The following is a 20,867-nucleotide window of genomic DNA, read 5'->3' on the forward strand; positions in this document are numbered from 1 at the left end:
CCCATTACTGGGTCCTAAAATCCCCCTGTAGTGCTCACAATGCTCACCCTAATATGAGTCTCTGTATGTGCATATTCATTATATCAGTTGCATTTACATATGGTAAAAAGGACATTTCCTCAGTACAGTTTGAGCACCCTTGAACTAGAGGCTATTCAATATTACTTCTCACATTCATCAAGACCTTGTTTGATTTGTCAACTGTACACTAGGGGGGCATGATGTCTCTTTTCTTAAAGATTGTTCATTCTGCACTAATCTCTGGATTCCGCACACGCATGCAAAAATGTTCTAACATACCTTATGTGCAATGCACGGGAGGGATCCTAACTATCCATCCTGCATATTTTGATTGTCTTTCTGCATTTTTTAGAACTTAACCGGGTTATTCTGAGAATTTCCCTAACTATTTTGGATGCCTCTAACCTAGAAGCCTCCCTCACCTTAGGGTCCCAATACTCTTCCCATGGTGTATTTTAAAACTTTTGTGCATTATTTTTCGTGCGATTCTTTTCTTGCAGAAGCCTGCACTCAATGGACAATGGTCAGCTGCATCTCTAATCATGGCCTTATTTCCAGGCCCACTAATTCCTTATGTTATGCCAGCATAAACTCTGACAGCCTTTTGCATATCAATAACTTCCCCATCTGGCATGTCTGGACACAGCACTATGAACGCTGTCAAGACTACCGCACTTTTTAATTGTTTGCACAGCACTCTATTATGAGCGGTAAAGCTTAAATATCTTCCCTTTGACCAACTGTTATCAGCTTTTTTTGTCCCCATAGCTAGAAGACCATCGCTGTCTTCTGTAGCTAATGTGCCTCCTTCTGATACTTTTTTCTATTATATGAACCCACTTCTCAGTGCTAGAAGTCAAACACTTGCGAGTTTGCACCTTAATTTACTCTTACTCATCTGGGATAAAGATACATACTGTGATCTGATTCGCCCTTTCTCTGGCAAGAGAAACTATAGAGCCCCAACTCCTTCTCATTTCTCATTATCTGTCTGTTCATAGTGAGGGCAATGGGTCTGCTGTCTACCTGGCAATGATCTCAATTTTGCTCCGATGAGAAGGCAACTTCGTCACACTCATGAGATTGCCTTTTAAATAGTTCTGGCTGTGCCCGTGATTCTGATGCCAAAATACAAAAATGCATTTAAATCTGACCATCCTCAAAAATACCTTTCAAAGTCACACTTTCAGGTTGCACTGTCCTGGCCTATATATTTAAGGCAGAACAAAAACCTTTCATATTTTCACTATGCATTGGTGCACACTTTGACTCAACAGCCTATCAGTGGTTCATTCACTTGGACACGATTTGTAACTCTTCCCATTACTTCGTTTTTCTCAGCTATGGCCTTTGGAAGCTGTTAAGTTAAATTAATTAATTTTCGCTTGCAATGCGCAAGTGCTGCATTCCTTATTCTCTCTTAACATGAAACATGAGCCAGTTTCAACTTGGCAACCTTTTTTTTCTCAATGCCTCTCCATCATGTGGTATTACTGCATTCATGTCCAGTAATCTCACTATTTGTCCTTTGTATTTTGCCTCAGCTTTTGTCTATGGGCATAATAGAACATAATTGCTGTTTTCATTCCTGTTTGCATACTACAATCATCTCAATATTCCTGCATATTCCTTTTTAACCTGTATTTTAATATGTTTCCAAATTTGTCATGTCTATCTCAAAAACGCTTGTCAAATAATGTTTTTTCTCATCTATTATTGTCACTTCCCATAACTTATGTTTTGTCCAAGTACCATCTATTAGCACATTGGCCTGCTTTTTACTGTATTCTACACATAAAAACGCCATTTAAATCTCAACTACACCTCTCTCAAATTGTGTGCTCTTGGGCACCTTTTCTCTGACTTTATGTCCACAACACATTTTCCTTAAAGTCAAAAATGACATGCTTTTTTTCTTGATCACTTTTAACCACTTAAGTGCCAAAGTCGAGGTATCTCGTCCTTGGGATTACCTCACTGTTGCCAAGGACGATATACCTCATCCTTGGCACTTAAGGGGTTAATGAAACAGAAAACCTTAGAAGGCATTGAATGGCAAAATACCAAAATTACCAAAAAAGGCCTTGGCACTGGGGGGGAAACCCATGGCAGTTAAAAGGTTAATACATAACACCACATAGCCTACTATCCTTAAAACACAGCACACATATTTTCTAACCCAGTGTTTGATCGATACAAGTTTTCTCATTTTAAAAATACATCAATCTTGTCAACACCTCAGTTCATTTCAAAAGGCTAGCTTCCTCTTGAAACAAAAAATGACATTCCTTTCTACTGCAGTGCAACGCGCACTTCTGCTTTATCACATTTCCACTGTGGCTCGTTAAAACAGATTCATTCCTTTAGCAATCTTGGATTTTTGCCAAGCTATGCACTTCATCATTTTAAACCTTTCTCTGCTCAAGAATTCCTGTAAATCGAAGTGCTTCTATTTTATTCAAAGCCTATCAGATTCCTAAAGGGTCTGACCTCATTAATGTAAAGAATGCAATAATCTGTCTGTTTTAGATTTTCTACCGCAGGGCTTTTCAAAAGTGCCTACAAATTTGTAAATAGTAAATCCCCTTTTATTTTACAGAGGAGCTGATTCGTATACTTGCAGCTCTCTATTTCAGGGTTCGTATCTCTAATTTAAAGAAATTTCAAGGTGCTTTTTGGGAATTAGTTTATTTTTTAAAATTATTTTGAAAACTGCACTTCCAGCCTTATCTTTTAGCTACTCCATCTTCATCAAACTGAACAAGGTTTTTTATTGTATGGGATACATAGCATAAGTTGTTTTGCCTAGTTTCAACAAATGTAATACTTAACCTATTATTTGCTGGATTCATATTTTTTACAGAGGCTCAAAGAGAAGGAGTTTCTTCCTTGCTTTTTCTATTTATTTCACTACATTTTGTTTCTATCAATATAAAAACAACAGAAATCTGTTTACTTTGACCTATAGTATCTACTTATTTCAAAATTTTTAACAATTGATCACTTTTAATTCTTAACTTAATGCCAATTTTATAAATCAACTTTAAAATGCATTTGTTCTTTCTCTTACATTATAAACAGTACTGTACAGTGAACACATTAGGACATAAAACACAACACATAAACAAAACAACAACAAAACACACTCGGCCGGCCACATATACGTTCACCTCACGATCTTCTCATAAGACTCGTCTAACCCTCTAAAATCTGCTCTGATTGGAACTTAAGCTAATTCCTTTAAGAATGTCTTTAACCACTCTTGTCTTCTATATGTCCCATGAAAAGGGCCTCTGAATTAAAGCTTCTGCTAGCACTCTTTAAAGTCCAGGAACAGGGCATATCCTCATAGCGTGGCTCTACCCACAACTATTTTTTCTCATATATTGCTTGGCCACACTTTATTTATGTATGTATTTATTACATTTGTATAGCGCACAGCAGCCCTTAGGCATCGAGGCACTGTTACTTGCAAAGATCTTAGTTACAGGGTGGGAGCAGCAGAGATGGATGTACACTTATACAATGGGATACGTAATTGCATACAGTTGTACATAAGTGTGCATATATACATGATACAATTTCTTGGTTAGCTGGTGATCTTGGAGCATGTCAAGTGAAGAGCACTGTTTTAATTGCTTTGCGGAAAGCAATGAGAGATGTCTCGTCTCAGAGGGTGGGCGTCAGGGCATTCCAGTGTGAGGGTGCGAGGTAATGGAAGCTGGTGCCACCTGATTTGGATCTTCTTACCATGGACACACAAAGCATGTTGGCGTAGGGTGTTCTGTTTGGTCTTGCAGATGTGGAAGGGTGGATCCTTTGCGAAAGGTAGGCAGGTGCGGAGAGGTGGATGCACTTGTGAGTCAGTGTCAGGGTTTTGAATATGATTCTTTCTTTTATTGGGAGCAAGTTGGCTGTTTTCCTTGCGGCTGAGATCTGCTCTCTTTTGGATATGCCTTGGGCTGCATGGAGCGCGTTGTTCTGGATGACTTGTAGTCTATCCAGGTTTTTTATTGCAGGTCCCAAGGAAGAGAACATTACAGTAGTCAAGCCTAGAGCCGGTAATACCTCTGGCTATGTCGGTGCAGTTTTCCTTGGAGAGAAATGGCCTGGCTGTGTTAATTAGTTTGGCATGGTAAACTGCAGAAGAGGCAATGGCACTGACTTGTCTATTCATGGACAGTTTAGAATCAAAGTAAACTCTGAGGGTTTTGACTGAGTCTGAGACAGGGATTTAAATGGAATCAATGGTGAAGTGGCTAAACTGTGTGGCAAGTTTCGAGAGTGTGCTAGGGGAGCCTACAAGTAGACGTTCAGTCTTGTCAGAGTTAAGGCATAGTCAGTTGTCTGACATACAAGCCTGGATGGTGTTGTAAATGTTGTTGAGAGTAGTGGAGTCTTTGTCATAATTACCAGTAAGGGTGAGGAGGATTTGTGTATTGTCCACGTAGTTTGTGTTGGAGATACCCATAGCGTCAAGGATGAGAAAGAGTGGGCGAGTAAAGATGTTGTAAAGGGTAGAGTTGAGAGTCTGGGGCCTTGGGGTACTTCACATAGCATGATGGTGGGTGAGGCAGAGGCCAGGTCAGTAAATACTTGCATAGTTCTGTCTTGTAGGAAGGAGGTGATCCAGGTATTGGCATCGGGGGAGAATCTAGCTGTGGAAGAGGGGTGGTGGCATAGGACCTTATGATCTATGAGGACGAATGCTGCAGAAAGATGAAAGAGTAAGAGCAGGGTGGGTTTGCATAGGTCTCTAGCATTGTCCATCTGTATATGTCCAGTAGGGCAGTTTCAGTCCCATGCTTAGGTCGAAAGCCAGATTGGCATAGTCCTAGTAGCTTGTTTTCCTCAATGAAGTGTTGCACCTGCATATAAGCTGCTTTGTCCAGTATCTTGAGTAAGAAGGGGACAGTGGTGATAGGCCTGTAGTTATTGGGGAGAGGTAGGATTGAGTGTTATCTTTTTCAGAACGGGGCGGACCCATGCTTCCTTAAGGCAGGAGGGAACTTTCCCTCAGGAAAATGAGGCATTGACAAAGGCAGTCAGGAAAGGTGCAAGGGTCTTGAAGCAGTCTTTAATAATAGAGGCAGGGCAGGAGTCCCCATTGCAGTTGAATGGTGTTATGGTCTTCATGAGGTTGATCATGTCTCGTTCATGTATGGCTTTGTTATGTTATGTTATGTTATGTTATTTTGCACTTATATAGCGCCTTATATACCATTGGTATGGTCTGAAGGCGCTGGTAGGTTGAACGCCCTTGGGAACCGAAGTTCTTGTCAGTAGAGGGAGGAGAGAGGATCCAAAAGGTGCGAGTGCGCATCTGGTATGTGTGCAGCTGGTGCGAAAATTTCTGTGGAAGCTGCTTCATAGCAGTAGGTGTGGTGGCTGAGAGGTCAGGAGTATGTGTTCGAATCTGGCAGGAATTATCCAGACCGAGAGTGGCAGCGTAAGGCCTGAGGAGAACGCCTGGCTGGGGGTGCCAGACCAGCAGTGATTACACTAGAGTGATGTGGAGTGAGCGGCGTCAGATGTTGATATGAGAACAGTTATACCGAATGGTGTCATAGTATCTCTGTGTTCTAGTTGGGTGGTGGTGTAAGGAGAGAGTAAGCGTGGGGTGTGATATGAGGTATGATCTTTTAAATGATCCATGCATTCTAGGTATAAAATCTGTGAAGATCTGCTCACCAACCTTGACACTAACATTCCCTCTGTCCTCATCCTCCTCGATCTCTCTTCTGCCTTCGACACGGTCAACCATACCATCCTGCTCAACCGTCTCCGTGAAAACTTGGGTATCACTGATCAGGCTCCTGCCTGGCTGACCTCTTTCCTCTCAGATCGACCCTCCCAAGTCCAACTTGGGTCCTTCCTTTCATCTATCTTCCTCTCTACCTGTGGTGTTCCCCAGGGGTCTAACCTCTCGCCCTAGCTTTTCAACCAATACCTGGCAACTCTCGCCCGCTGCATTTCCATTTTCTGCTCAAATTTCCAGTGCTACGCTGACGAAACTCAACTCATTTGAACGAGAATGGCGGGGTGGAGTCCATGGGGAGGGGAGGGGAGGGGTCGTGTTAGTAGAGGTGGGGAGCGTTTGTTTAGTGGACTGTATTTTGGTTTGGAGTGAGCTGAGCTTATTGCACATGGCTGGTTGAATGTCATCACCCCAAGCCTTGTCTTTATTGAAGTTCTGGGAGGCAGCGGTTGGAGTCTCTAGCTCTCTGAAGATGGTGAATATTTCTTTGGTGTTAGCGTTGGCATCAGAAATTCTGAATTGAAAGGACTTGGCTTTGGTAAGGGTGATTGCCTTCTTATACTCTTTTGAGCGGATGTTAAAGATCTGTTTGTCTTTATCAAAGTGGAAGGTTTGCCATCGTGTAAGGGCTTCCCGTTTTTCTGTGCGGAGTCCGGGGTGTCCCAGGTATTGGAGTGGCTGGTGGGTTTAGCTCCGCAGGGTTTGAGTGGGGCTATGGAGTTGACAGCAGATTTAATAGCAGTAGGAGAACGTTGGCCTTTAAGCTGGGCCTTGGAGGAAGGGTAGTAACACTCAAGTCAATATCTCAATAATTCCTTAACGCTCAATGGGCACCATTACGAGTTTGGAGGTATCCATGTCGTCATTACCAGCATGGCAGCTCCAAACTCGGGTCTGGGTCCTGGTCCCGTAAAAAAGGGGACGTACTGGGCCATTCTGACCTTGGAGAGCCCAATAATTCCCCTTCGCGGGACCCAGACCCGGTACGTCCCGTACGTTTTCAATGGGGGTTACCCCAATAATTCCTAGGAGGGTATCCCAGTGATTTCTAAGGGGAACCCCAACATTTCTAGGGGGAACCCCAATAATCTATAGGGGGGAACCCCAACATTTCTAGGGGGTTACCCCAATAATTTCTGGGGATTACCCCAACATTTTCAAGGGCGCTACCCCAATATTTTCTAGGGGGGGTACCCCAACATTAGCCTCCCCAACCACAGATGATAAGGCCCTCTGTCATGCTATCAAGCCTGCAAGACCCTCAGATTTTTACTCATTTTTAAATTTCTTGGAAATTTGCCAAACATAGTCCCCTTCACTAGCCTAGTGCCAAGGCCTCTGCCATACTGCCATGCCTGCATGCCCTTCTCTTCTTACGGCTAGGGCAATTGCCGTCTGCCCTCCCCCATCTGTCTTCCTAATCCATTCTTACCCCCCATCCAGGCAGGACAGTATAGCTTACCCCATCTTCCCTTGGTCTGTCAGTCTTGGAGACATTAGCTCAGGTCCTGGCTTGGATCGCAAAATGTAGTGAGGGTACCAAAAACCCCCATCTGCTGGGCTTTGACATCCCTAGGGTCAGGAAGAGACACTGGAACAAACAGGACACTCAGGTTTGGTTCAGGAAGAGATCAGGCTTTATTTCTCCAGCAGGCTGGTACACTTCATACATCTTGGACATCTCTGGAACTGTGCTCTCAAGTTGTAAAATGTCCCTCCTTTTATATTCTTTTTGGTTGGCTAAGCTCCCTGTCTATGATGCAGAAACCTCTCATTGGTTCAAGCACTCCAAGACAGGCCACTTCCTCCTCTAGGGTTGGCTGACTGAGCTGCGAAATCATAAAAGCTCCCATGTCATATCCACATCTATTACTGATAAGATTGTGTGTGCTGTACTTAAGCTTTTAAATGGGAACATTTACTGACATCTGTCTTAAGACAATCATAGCAACTGCATTATGGTTTCCTGTCCCAGAGGCCCAGATATGGGCATCAGCTGTATCCTCTCAGCTAATTTAACCAGCTGAATGCGTCATCCACATTCCTCCCTTGACTGTTACACCGCTCCCACACAGTACTCTGTTAAGATTAGAGATAAGAGATTGGAAAGTCCCGTCTCTGGCTACTGAACTCTCCTTGAACTAGCAAGAGGTAATTCTTTTTTCATTTCAATGCCAATTTACAGAATTTACATATATATATATATTCTGTGAAAAAACTTTGTTAAAGGGACGTTATGGTTAAGTTGCGCTACTAAAAACCTATCTATGAAATTCAGTGAAAAAACGTTGTTAAAGGGACGTTATGGTTCAAAGTAAAACCGAAAAACCCTTGAAATTCGCCAGTTATGGTAAGCTAAGCAACCATAACTCGCGCCACCACCGTGCACTGCTAAGACTAACACCCACGACATCAAAGATGACATCACAAATGTCATTGATGACATCACTGGGCATTAGCGCGGGATGGGTGGGAGGGATAGAGACAAACGGGGCATGAGCGGGGGGTGGGTGGGAAGGATAGAGACACACGGGGCATGAGCAGGGGGTGGGTGGGAGGGGCGAGACACATGGGGCATGAGCAGGGGGTGGGTGGGAGGCTAGAGACACACGGGGCATGAGCAGGGGGTGGGTGGGAGGGGAGAGACACACGGGGCATGAGCAGCGGGTGGGTGGGAGGGGAAAGAAACACGGGGCATGAGCAGGGGGTGGGTGGGAGGGGAGAGACACACAGGGTATGAGCGGGGGTGGGCGGGAGGTCTAGGGGCATGAGCGGGGGTGGTGGGAGGGCTAGAGACACACGGGGCATGAGTAGGGGGTGGGGGGAGAGACACACGGGGCATGAGCAGGGGGTGGGTGGGAGGGGAAAGACACACGAGGCATGAGCAGGCGGTCGGTGGGAGGGAAGAGACACATGGGGCATGAGCGGGGGTTGTTTGGCAGGGCTAGAGACAGACGGGGCATGAGCGGGGGGTGGGTGGGAGGGCTAGTGACACACGGGGCATGAGCAGGGGCTGGGTGGGAGGGGTGAGACACACGGGATATGAGCGGGGGGGTGGGTGGGAGGGCTAGGGGCATGAGCGGGGGGTGGTGGGAGGGCTAGAGACACACGGGGCATGAGTAGGGGGTGGGGCGAGAGACACACGGGGCATGAGCAGGGGGTGGGGGAGGGAGAGACACACACGGGGCATGAGCGGGGGTGGGGGGAGGGAGAGAAACACACAGGGCATGAGCAGGGAGTGGGTGGGAGGGTTAGAGACACACGGGGCATGAGCGGGGGTGGGTGGGAGGGCTAGAGACACATGGGGCATGTGCGTGGGGTGGGGGGAGGGAGAGAGACACACGAGGCATGAGCGGGGGTGGGCGGGGGGTGGTCGGGAGGGAGAGAGACACACGGGGCATGAGCGGGGGTGGGATGGAGATTAAGACACACACGGTGCATGAGCGGGGGCGGGGGGAGGGAGAGACACACACGGGGAATGAGCGGGGTGGGGGGGGAGAGAAACACACAGGGCATGAGCGGGGGTGGGGAGGAGGTAGAGAGACACATGGGGCATGAGCGGGGGTGGGGGGGAGAGAGACACACAGGGCATGAGCGGGGGTGGAGGGGAGAGAGACACACAGGGCATGAGCGGGGGGTGGGGGGGACAAACAAAAACACGGACATGCCGCACGGACATGAGTTTGTACGGCAGATCCCGCTCCTCGGCCCTCCGCTGGCCACTGTGTGCAATGGCGTGAGCGGGGGGCTGGAGGAACAGGGGACACACGGAGCTTGAGCGGGGGTGGGGGGGACAGGAAGGACACACGGGGCATGAGCAGGGGTGGGGGGACAGAAAGGACACACAGGGCATGAGCGGGGGGTGGGGCAGACACGGGGCATGAACGGGGGTGGGAGGAACAGGAGACAGACACGCTCCTGCTGACCTGACAAAGCCTCTCATGCGGGAAAGAAAGATGGCGGGCGTCTCTGAAGCCAGGCGCACTGCACGCTTTCACCGCATCCAATGAGAGAGCATGTCAGATGTCCGCGGACATCATGCAAGCTGCTGGCCCAATCACCGTCCTGTCCGCGGATCGAACAGGGAAGTCCGTCCAGGGACAGAACACAGATATCACTATTTTTTTTTTCCCTAATTTTTGGTCATTTTAAATAAAACTACTGGACGGATTTTCACCAAATTTGCAAAAGCACGCTTTCGGGACCAAGCCACTGCTCCTGGTCCAAATTTGAGGAAAATCCGTCCAGCGGTTTGGGCTGTAGGCGCGAGCAAAAAAATGTTCCCATTCAGTCTATGGGAAAAACAGAAATTTTGGGAGACCCCCTATAACTTTTCCCCCCCTACACAAATCCTCACCAAACTTTTCAAAGAAAATCAGAGTGGGCCATATACTTTCTTTGCAAAGTTTGGTGAGGATTCGTCCAGGGGGAGCGAAGTTATAAGTCGCCCAAAACGTGCTCTTCCTATGGAAACAGCAACTTAACCATAACTACATGGCCACTACCATATATATTTATATCAGTAACCATCTTAAAGGTGCTGGCCTATCACAAAATGGTGGATTACCCTATTTCTGTTCATTTCCTGACACCTGGTCCATTTCAAACCTAGTTTTTTAGTACAATATGCTTAGCATCTACTATTTACTAAGCCTTTCATTATTTAAAACATCCTGGCTTTATAAACATAACTCGGTTTTTAAAGTGTTTTTGCTGCAAGCATTATGATTTCTAGTTTTCTGCACATTTGAAGGCATTACGTTTTCTACACTCAGTTTAAGGAGCAGGGGTCTGTCTCCCCTACATTCAGTTCAAGAGGGGCATTAGTCATTCCTCTTCACCACGTTGCGGATGAGTTCTCAGTCACCCGGATAGTGAGGCTGTATTTCCGGAAAGTCTCTCCCCTGATGTGCACTCTTCTGTTTTTCAGTGTTATCTGACTGACATGTAGGTCAATTAACCTAGCAGGAGATGTAGCAGAGAGCTTTAGTGTTTTAGTCATATACACTTTCATTTCATCTCCAAGGATTTCTGAGCTATTGTTAGCGTCTGAAATTGAACGTGTGGGAGAGATGAGTGCATGCATCCTCTGACCCATTACAATTTTGTGAGGAGTCCAATGGTGATCCACACTGGGTGAGTTGCTTGGGGCAAAAAAGGGCAAGGTTAAGGCAAATAAGACTGTTTCGGCATAGACTAGAGGTTAGCTTTGCCAGCATTCTTTCAGTAGGCTGTTAATCCGCTCTACAATCTGTTCACTTGCAGTCGGTCCACTGTGCAAAGTTTGTGATTTATTTCCACAAGGCAATCAATTTCCTCAAAAAGGTTGTTGGCGAATTGCTGGTCAGTATCCAAACTTATTTCTTCCTATATACCCAATCCACAGAGAAGGTGGTGTGTATAACCATTTAAAGCAAGATTTATTGAAACTATAATTAAAAAAATATATATATATTCTCTTATAACCCGGCATTTTCTTGGCTCGTTGTTGGCAGGGGGGTCTATGTGGCTCTACATGAGTCATAGATAGGGCTAGATGATTAAAAACAAATAATGTATTGTAGACCATCTTAATTGAGAGAGGAAGGAACTCTCTATGTTAGGTGTGGTCTCCAAAAATATAGTTACAACATTGATAAAATGCAAATGCTTCCAGTTGTGGAAAATGTGCTGCGTCATTCGAGGAGGGCGTAGCACAACATGCGTGCAATCCATGGCTTAGAGTACACATGGAAGGTGTGCTGCAGCATAAAACTCCTGGCACACTCTCTTCCTTGCCTACAGTGTGCGTAACATGATGGTATGCACCCCAATACCTGGTGTAGAAACTGAGATTGCGTGGCCTGCGATATGGCACAAACAATGGCATCGGTATGCTGAAAGGAGCCTCTGGCTACGAAATATAGGGATGTCAGCACCTTCCCCAGGGGTTTGAGGGCATGGGAGCAGATGGTGGGTGATACAAGGTCTTCCTCCCACCCCCTGACCAGGTGCAGGATGACATGGGGTTGAAACCTATACCTTGCATATACCTAGTTGTCTGGCATCCCAGTGTAGTGCATGGTATAAATATCCTGTCCGTCACTATCCTCCACCTCTGGATATATACATCTGCTCCAAGTATACCTGCATTCATCCTGGTTGAGTCAAGTGATGTGCTGCATGCATATTAGCTTCAGCTCATTTCAGTTTGGATTCCCGTGTAGTAGTTTTATTTTCCTATAAACGTGCAGAACTATGAACTGTCGCTAGAATGTAAAGTGAGGTCACAGTAGTCAGTACTGAATTATCATGCAAAACAGAGAAAATTGTGCTCTCTGTAAAATCTCCACTCTGTCCTACCACTAACATTTCACAAAAATATATACAGGGGTCCTCTGATCACACCATATAAAAATCATAGTCAAAAAGAGGACACACCGGGCAAGAAGTAACGCTGTTTATTACAGCTGGGTAAGCGCAAATCAAACAGGGCAGTGGACAGGCACTGGTTGATGCGAGCTGATAAGAGGGCACACATCGAAAATGTGTTTTTATAAAATGGGTACAATGGTCCAAACATTTGAAATTGGAATGGTTGGAATGTACATATATTCCATCATTCCCAGGACAGTCATTGGCTGTGTTATGTCATATCCTTAGTGCTGTGTGTATGTTAGACATGATTGGAGCAGCCAGATCAACAATATTCCTCCTGTGTGGCACCACACCTATTCTCACCCCTTTCTGGAACAATTTGTAATTAACAATATATTATCTGTGCTGATCACTGGGGCTTTATTATTCTGCCATTGATCAGCCATGTTGCAAAAGAGACACGAGACACCCTGCTTCTGGTGGGAAAGGAGACAGTCACACGGTACCCCCTGAATGTTGGCCTTCGCAGTGTTTGTAGTTGATACTCTGAAGGCTGGTCACCTCCCAGGGATGCCAAATGTTCCGCTTGATTGATTCCTCCAGGAAAACCACTCCACTCAGCTTTCGTTCACATAACCACCTACCGTTCTGCATTCTCAGCCCTTTAAACGGATCGCTGGTTCAGGTCTACTTCTCTTTCCTTCCCTGGGTACCCACTAGATTGGCTTGCTGCCCTGTGTTGACATCGTCCGTTAGGCTGCAGGTGGCTCAGTCTGCCGGTGATTCGCTGCTTGAGCTGTGCTCTCCCTCCCCTCGTGCCTGTGGAAGGCTGATTATGTGCTTGGAGCAGGGTTTCCCAGATATGGGGGTCTTTACTGTTAAGTGTGTTCTACGTAGGATAGACCATCTCTATCGAGTGCTAATTATATGTGGGCCTTTTGTACTGTTAATATAAATAGTACATGCCCACTCCACAAATTCCCCACATGGTCTCTTCCCACGCTATGACTGTATTCTGTTTTTTCTGTGTTTTCCCCACCCCCCTTTCTGGATGCCCTCTCCATCTTGCTTAGTCCTGTAGGTTGTAGGTTTAACCGCCTACATGGCGCTGGTTCAGCACCGTCTATACAATACAAAGGCCCCTAACACAAGCTCAAGACAAGTTGCCCCTTGTATTTACTGGTTGGCAAGGTTTGCATTTTGTTCTTAACTGGGGACTGTGTGTTGATTTTGCATTTTATATGGAGTGCTCTAATCTCAGTGCTGATTAATGAAATGCTGACTTACTAGGAAGGCTTGCCTCTACAGAACTATTTAGTTACAATATATACCCACTAGTGTTGGCCTGCCCAACATCTCCATCAGAAACTCAGATTGGGGTCAGGCAAATAGTTTTCTTTATCAACAACTTTCTTTTATGAGCATTGCAGAGGAACAGTGACATTCTGTGTTGTTTTATGTTTTAACACAAAGTTAGAAAATTACATTTTTGTATTTGACTGCCATTCAGTTACAAAACCAGAATGCATTTTTGTAAAGTGACGACTGTGATGAGAAAACATGGTTCAAAAGCAATGAAAGGAAAGGATAGCTCAGGGGAAACGTGCTTGTCTTGTTAACAAGACGACACACAGCAACACAGGTTCGATCCACGGGGCTGCGCTAAGAAACCTCTGTGTATTAAGCGCGTTATAGATAACCAATTACAAAATGAACATTGTTTGTGAGTGATTATCTAAGGTTTAATGGAAACACGACTGAAGTGCTGTTTGACAGCAATCACAACCTTTGCACCCGGGTTAAGATAGATGGAAAACAGTTGTTTCTCCCAGTAATTGATGCCATTATATAGGCTGGTATCTTACACCCATTTACTTTAAACTTTAAAGCGAGACGGACCATCCATGTGCCACGGCAGCACTGTTATTTGGCATGCTAGAGCATTTGTGTTATCTGCTGGAGGATAGTTTAGGGGCGACTCCTTCTTCTTAGAAGCAAGACAAAGCAGATGAGCGCAGGTTTGAATCCCAGGCCCGTGCTTACAGACTCCAGTGTTATTAAGCCTGTTATAAACGATCAAATGACATTCATTTTATCTCTGAAGCCACCATAATAACAACGTTAACACCAACACATCCCAAAACGTGACTGCCTGCTTAGCAACGGGGACAAACGGATCTATGTGATTATTAACCCCTTTACACCACATATATATGTGGGGGAGACCCCCTGCAGCCCCCCATATTAATATTATATTCTATACCCCCCACATACATATTTGGTTTAGGGGGGGGTCCAAAAAATAAATAAAGTCAGCATTTTCGCCCGTCGTAATTGTGAGGGTGACATTTTGGAACAATACCGGGACAAACAGACACATCCATATTTCATCAGTCCTTGCCGGCTTCCACTGAGTTATTAGTGAACTATGGACCAAGTTTAAGACACACTGGGCCTCATTACGACCCAGGCGGTAAGAGATTACCGGTACCAGTAAGGGCACTGGTGCCGGTAATCCCTTACCGCCCTATTCCGAGGTCCCTTTGTGGGTCCTCCCTTATTACCAGGCATTAAGGACAGGACCTGCAAAGGGACTTTGGAGGTAAAAACGGTACCGCAATTTGGGGTACCGTTATTACCGCCTTCCCCATTCCCATTAAGTCCTATGGGGGCAAAAATGGGAATGGGGAGGGGCCATGGTGAATGGGGAATGTCTGCCCCCGCCAACCTTGGAATGGGGCTGTAATTGCTCCATTCACCATGGCGGAATCGGTAAGGGTCCGGCGGCAACCATGGCGCTAATAGCGCCATGGTAACCGCCTGGGTCGAAATGAAGCCCACTGTCAGACTAAAACTACAACGTGCCAATATTGTCACAGTCTCTTCTCTGAGTATAATTTAGCTCCCGGCAAGATGTTGGTGGTTAATGAGGAGGTATGGCACGCAGGCATTATCTGCTGTTAGAATACCTTGTTCTAGTCCTGCCTCCTGTGGCGCTCTGCTGAGACAGCATGCTTTTGGGCCCACCACCACTCTTGGTTTTCCGTCCACCTTCTCACCTTCTTTCCCCTCTAGTCCCACTCCCAGAGCACCAATCACCCACATTACCTCCTCCGCAGGCACATAACTGTACTCACTTTTCCCCTGGCAGCAGCATTCTTCACAACCCGGCCGCATGTCATGGCATCAGAAATAGAAAATGGGCTTGAGTCGGTTTCCTCTTTCTGACACTGGTCGGTGTGTTGGCGCCATTCAGCAATAAAGACAGGTTAATAGGGCATTGTGGCCTTTCGTTGCGTTTATTGTCACTCTATCACATGAACTCTCAGTTATTCAGCCTCAAAACGTTGCTATCCACCATTTTCTGGATCAGAATGGCCTTCGTACCTTCGGCGACAGGTTCCAGTTAAAATAGTGTCCATCTTCTTAAAAGTTAGAGTTGAGCAGTAGGAAATAAAACGTCACGTATACAATCCATTACCACAGTAAGGTGGAGTCGACAGTCTGTTTGCTTCATAGTTTCCCAATCTGTTGAGGGAAAACACGAAGCCAGCATGAACAAAAAAGAAAGTAATTTTCCATGAGTTAGAAACGTTCTGGAAGGTTTGGCTGGTATGCAGATACACTGCAACTGAATTCACGGTCTGCCAAAGACCAAGGGTACAAGTCTGTGAAGATTCTTTATCATCAACATGGTTTTGTGGAGTGCCTGACTTTGCAGCTTTGCGACCTTGCAACGGTTGCTGTTTTATTTCTTCTGCATGCAGGGATGGGATGTTTCTTTTTTTTTTATACCTGCACCATTTACTTAGTGGCTGGGATGTTCTGCCTATTCACTGGACATCAAAAAGCATTGCACAGATAGGTTTGAAGTAGGTCACAAAAAATAAGTAGTGCTGAAGAAATGCAAAGTATGGCCCAATTTGAGAAATTCATTGCTTGCTAAAGCACACTCAGCTGAAAATATAAAACTCCTAACCATATGAGAACTTTATTAGTGGCTAAAAAGTGAAATAAGAAGAGACACAGACACATTTTCAGAAATGTATTCAAGCTTAATGTGCATAACACAAACGTTAATTTACAAGTGCTATGTTGACTTTATTGAGCTTCCTATAACACTGGGCAGATTAATTAAGTGATTTGGTATCACCGCTTGATAGCCCACAGAAAATGGGTTATTTTTTATTTTTGTATTTTATAATTTAGTACAACTCAACCTTTAATAATAGTTACATAAGAAATATAAAATAATCAATCAACATTAGTTTCTATACATATAAAAGTAGCATAATAAAACAACATTATACAATGTTGAAAAAGGAATGGACATTCATTACATTAGTTAAAAGTGCATTCAGTTAAAAGAAAAACTAATCTAAATTTGGTGCATTGATGAAAGATCCAATTACAATTGACGTTGTTCTACCCGCCAGTCATTTATTCCAAAATTCACCCAAATCGTTCACTCGGGTAGCCCATTTTCCCAGAGAATGTTTACGTAAAGGTTTTAGAGCAGAGCAGTTTGTCACCCAATGTTCAGAGGTTTTGACATGGTTTAAATAACCACAGAACCCGCAAGCTAGCATATCTCCAGAGATCCTGTTGTATTTCGGCATAATTACTTTGGATTTAAGCAGATTCCAACTAAAACATATAAAAATAGTTTGGGTCAACTTATCTGGGTATATACTAAGTGCAGGAGCCAAAGTGCCCCTTCTCTTATGTTCCTTTCTCAAATGAGCCATTGAAGGGTAGGGGCGTAATTTATCAATTGTCGACATCCAATCGTGTTAATAAAGTAATGATTGGATCCTACTTGGATATTCTCTGGAATCCTGAGAGGAACAACCAAGTTTATCTAGAATAAAAAGGCTGAAGGCTACTAAAGCCTTCAATCTAGGACAGGACCTTGACGCGTAAAATGTTTGGAAGTCTACATACAGACTACTTTCCACATGGAGTAAGATTTTCCTCACTCCAGACATCATTTTCCAGTGTTCATGCTGCAAATGAAACAATGACCATAACCACTAGCCACTACGGGGACACTCATGGGTAACTTTAGGATACATTTCCAAATGCTTCCCTCTAGTACCGTAAGATGTTCTAAAATGGCAAATGGATGGATCTCAATTCTGTAAAGAAGTTTAGGAATGAGTTTTGTTTCATAGTATCTAATCACGGGTTTGAGGAAGAAACTACCAAATGTTGTATCTATCATTTTAATCTGGTTGATCTGTTTCCCTACATTTTAATTTAACCATGAGATACTATTCTGAAATGAAGATCTCCCAAATACTGTAAAGCCCAAATAAATCAATGAGTCAACACATGTAATTGAACAATCACCCATAATGCATTTCAAAGGGCATTTTTTTGTGCTATTCGAAAATATAATTACTTACCATTTTGCCGGGATGACTTTGAGAGAATGTTTTCCCATATAATAAACAAAAGAATTAATTAGTCATTGCAGGCCGACTTTACTAGCATCAAATTAAAAAAAAAGTCATCAACATATGCAGGCCATTGGAAATAAAGATGGAGCAATTTTGGCAAAATCAATGAGGCATCATCTAGGGCATCCATTATAACGGGCAGATAAATGTCAAAAGTGCCAGGGGATACCACGCAACCCTGTCTGATCCCCTCACAGATGTAACTTCTCTTGATAAGTCCACATTATTATTCAAACGTTCTGTTATGACAGTGTTAGTGGGTAGCTGGATAAGTAAACTAAGGAGATAAGGGGGGTATTCTCCAGCTGGCAAGTTTCTTCCACATTAGCCCACGATCCAAAGCATCAAAGACCGCCGTGAGATCAATCGAGGCTACATAAACAGCCTTGTTTTTATCTTTACATGCCACCTCCTGAATTGTGTTAATTACTAGACAGTTGAGGATTGTCCCCATTTGTTTCCTAAAGCCATCTTGCTACTTAGAGATTTTCCCAGTATCCGAAGCCTATATTTCTAAATGATGTAAGACAATTGAGGCAAAAACGCTGCTATCAGTGTCCAAAAGAGGGATGGTGCGATAGCTAGATAGATCAGATCTGTCACCTCTTTTACATATAAGACCTATATGGGTGCTGGACCATGAAGAAGGAAAGACTCCTGAAGTAAGACTATTAGCAAACAGTACAGACGGCATGGAAGCCCAAGAATTATTTAATGACTTCAGGACCTGGTTAGTCAGGCCATTAGGGCCTGGAGTCCTAGAAGAACGAACAGAGTTTAGTATGAGGTGCCCTCTGAGGCCCAAAGGCATTTGGTGCATTATAAATATTAACATAAATAAAAAAGGCATCTTTACCTAAGTCCTTCGGAAAGATCAACTTAGGGTCCCATTTGGAAATCTCTACTGCCACACTACTCCTCCCTCTGGGGTTTGCAAAAGTTTGTTCGAAATGCATAGCCTACTCCGGCTCTGAGACTCCATTAATTTGGAGTAGTGATTGGGGAGCCTAACTGCTGTTAATTAATTGCCAGAAAGCAGAGGAATTCTTATTTCTTAAGCATAGTAGCATTGCTTCTCTGTCCCATTGTAGTTTATTTGCCTTAGTTTGTCTGAGCCAATTCTGATGCTCCTGATACAATTTTCTGATTACCTTATATATTTCAGACTGTGAGCTGTGAGAAAGCTGACAGTGTATCTCTGGCTAGCCCCCGGGAATCTGTCATCCAGGAGGCCAGGACAAGTCCATCGCCATTGGATCCAGTTCCTGTGGGTGGACCAGTGAGGGAGGACCACCTGGATGGGGGTCCTTGGGGAGTGGGAGTGGGATTCCGATGAGTGAGATGTGGTATTCCCCATCTTTTGACACCTTTTCCCCATCCTACCATATAGGATATTCCAAAACACTGCCCCCCCCTTTTACCACACAAACACTTTCGCACAACATGAAAGACAACGGCTAACACCAAAGCTGTTTGCCGGACGTGGCCGAATACCAGGGTCAGGTAAAGTCAGGCAATTGAACAGAATCACACACACCTGACAACCCTTTCCCTTCCCTATAGGAATAAAAGGAGGAGATCAAGAGTACAAGACGAGCAAGGCAGACCACACGACGTGAGAACTAACTCAGCACGGCAGTTCAAAAGACAGCAAAAGGTGGAGAATACCGAAATGGTGACATGGAGAGAAGTGACCTTACCCTTTCCTATCAAGGCCTGTGAAACCTCCGCAGACGGAAACATAAGACTGTGAACAAAGGCCAGCGTGTGTTGCAGCAGATGTCAATGGTACACAAGACCCTCCTCTGCTGATAACCGAGCCGGGGAGAAACGCTTCTCATTTGGACCAACCTTGACTCGAAGGAGAAGAAAGCCAAGTGGTTCATCACAGCCGCTGAGTTGAGGGGGAGTCAAAAAGAAACCGGGCTGTGTTGAACAAATATTAGCAAACACTTAATTTGAACTTTGGAAAGCTTAAAGTAACTATTGAGAAAGTGGGGAAAAGCCTGCAACAGAGCCATCTTGCACCACGTGGCTGCTAACACACAAATCTCTGGGCGATTACCCAAAGGTAGAGACTACCATAACCAGAAGGCCTTGACAAGAGGTGAAGAGAGGTCAAAGTGGTCAAAAACGGGTCTTGTAAATTCTTCTGTATTGTCAAATTCTTTAACCAACAGATGATGAGAAGGCAAATGAATCCCACATGGTGAAATCAGTAATGAACTGTGTTTTGTAAAGTTGGCAAGAGTGAACCTGATGGAGGGATGCTAACGAGAAGGAGCAAAGTCATAAGTCCCGTAATCAACCGTGTTTCATAATGTTCGCAAGAGGGAACGCGGCATAGGGATGCTAATGAGAAGGGGCAATGTCTAAAGTCACATAGTGAACTGTTCTGTAAAGTTGGTGAGAGTGAAACCGGCAGAGGAAAGCCTACAACCAGAATAGTGTGATGCGCAAAGTGAACCTGACCAAGGAGTGTGTACAGTGAACAGTCTATACAAGTTGTTGAGAGTGAACCCGGCGGAGGGAGCTGACAACCAAGGGCAAAGCCTGATGTTGAACTGTTTCAGAAGACATTGAAGATGTGTGAATGCAAGACCAGGGGAAGTGAACTGTCCCCCTTGTCAGTTGGGTCCGAACATGGCTAAGGGGTGACTCAGGGGTGAAGCTGTCACCCCTAGTATATATGGAAAACAACATTGTGCTTGTTGAATGCATCAAGCCCTCGAAGCCAAGAGACGTTTATTGAAAGGAGACTAAATCGTTGAAGAACCTGATAGCTGATACGGAACTGTTGGCCCGTGCTGAGAAGGCTCAAGCGTGTGCTGTGCTCCAAAGTCCCATCTTATCCCATGCTAAAAATATGTGTGGAAGGGAGACCTCGAGAGATCATATCCTGACTTATTCTTTATGAACACTTCTTTCTTTGTTATTATACTATTTTGTTATTATTATAGGTTATTTGTAACACGCTTAATACCCAGAGGTTTCTAAGCGTGGACTTGGGGATATAACCTGTGTTGCTCCGCGTCATCTCGTTTCCAAGGTGAGCACGTTTTCCCTGAGCTATCCTCCTGAGACAAATGTTTATGTCTCTGGAGGATGTGTATGGAGAACATTAGCCCACTCTTCTTTTTGTATTTACAATAAGGATTGGCAATAGGTTTTTCTTTAGTATATGCCTTTTATTTTGACACAACGTCACAAGGACTGCCTTATTTTTTATTTGATGGTTGACGCTTGCTCCCATCTTAGATTTAGGTTTA

Source organism: Ambystoma mexicanum, chromosome 3q, assembly GCF_040938575.1.
Source record: "Ambystoma mexicanum isolate Mex_15411 chromosome 3q, UKY_AmexF1_1, whole genome shotgun sequence".
NCBI lineage: Eukaryota > Metazoa > Chordata > Amphibia > Caudata > Ambystomatidae > Ambystoma > Ambystoma mexicanum.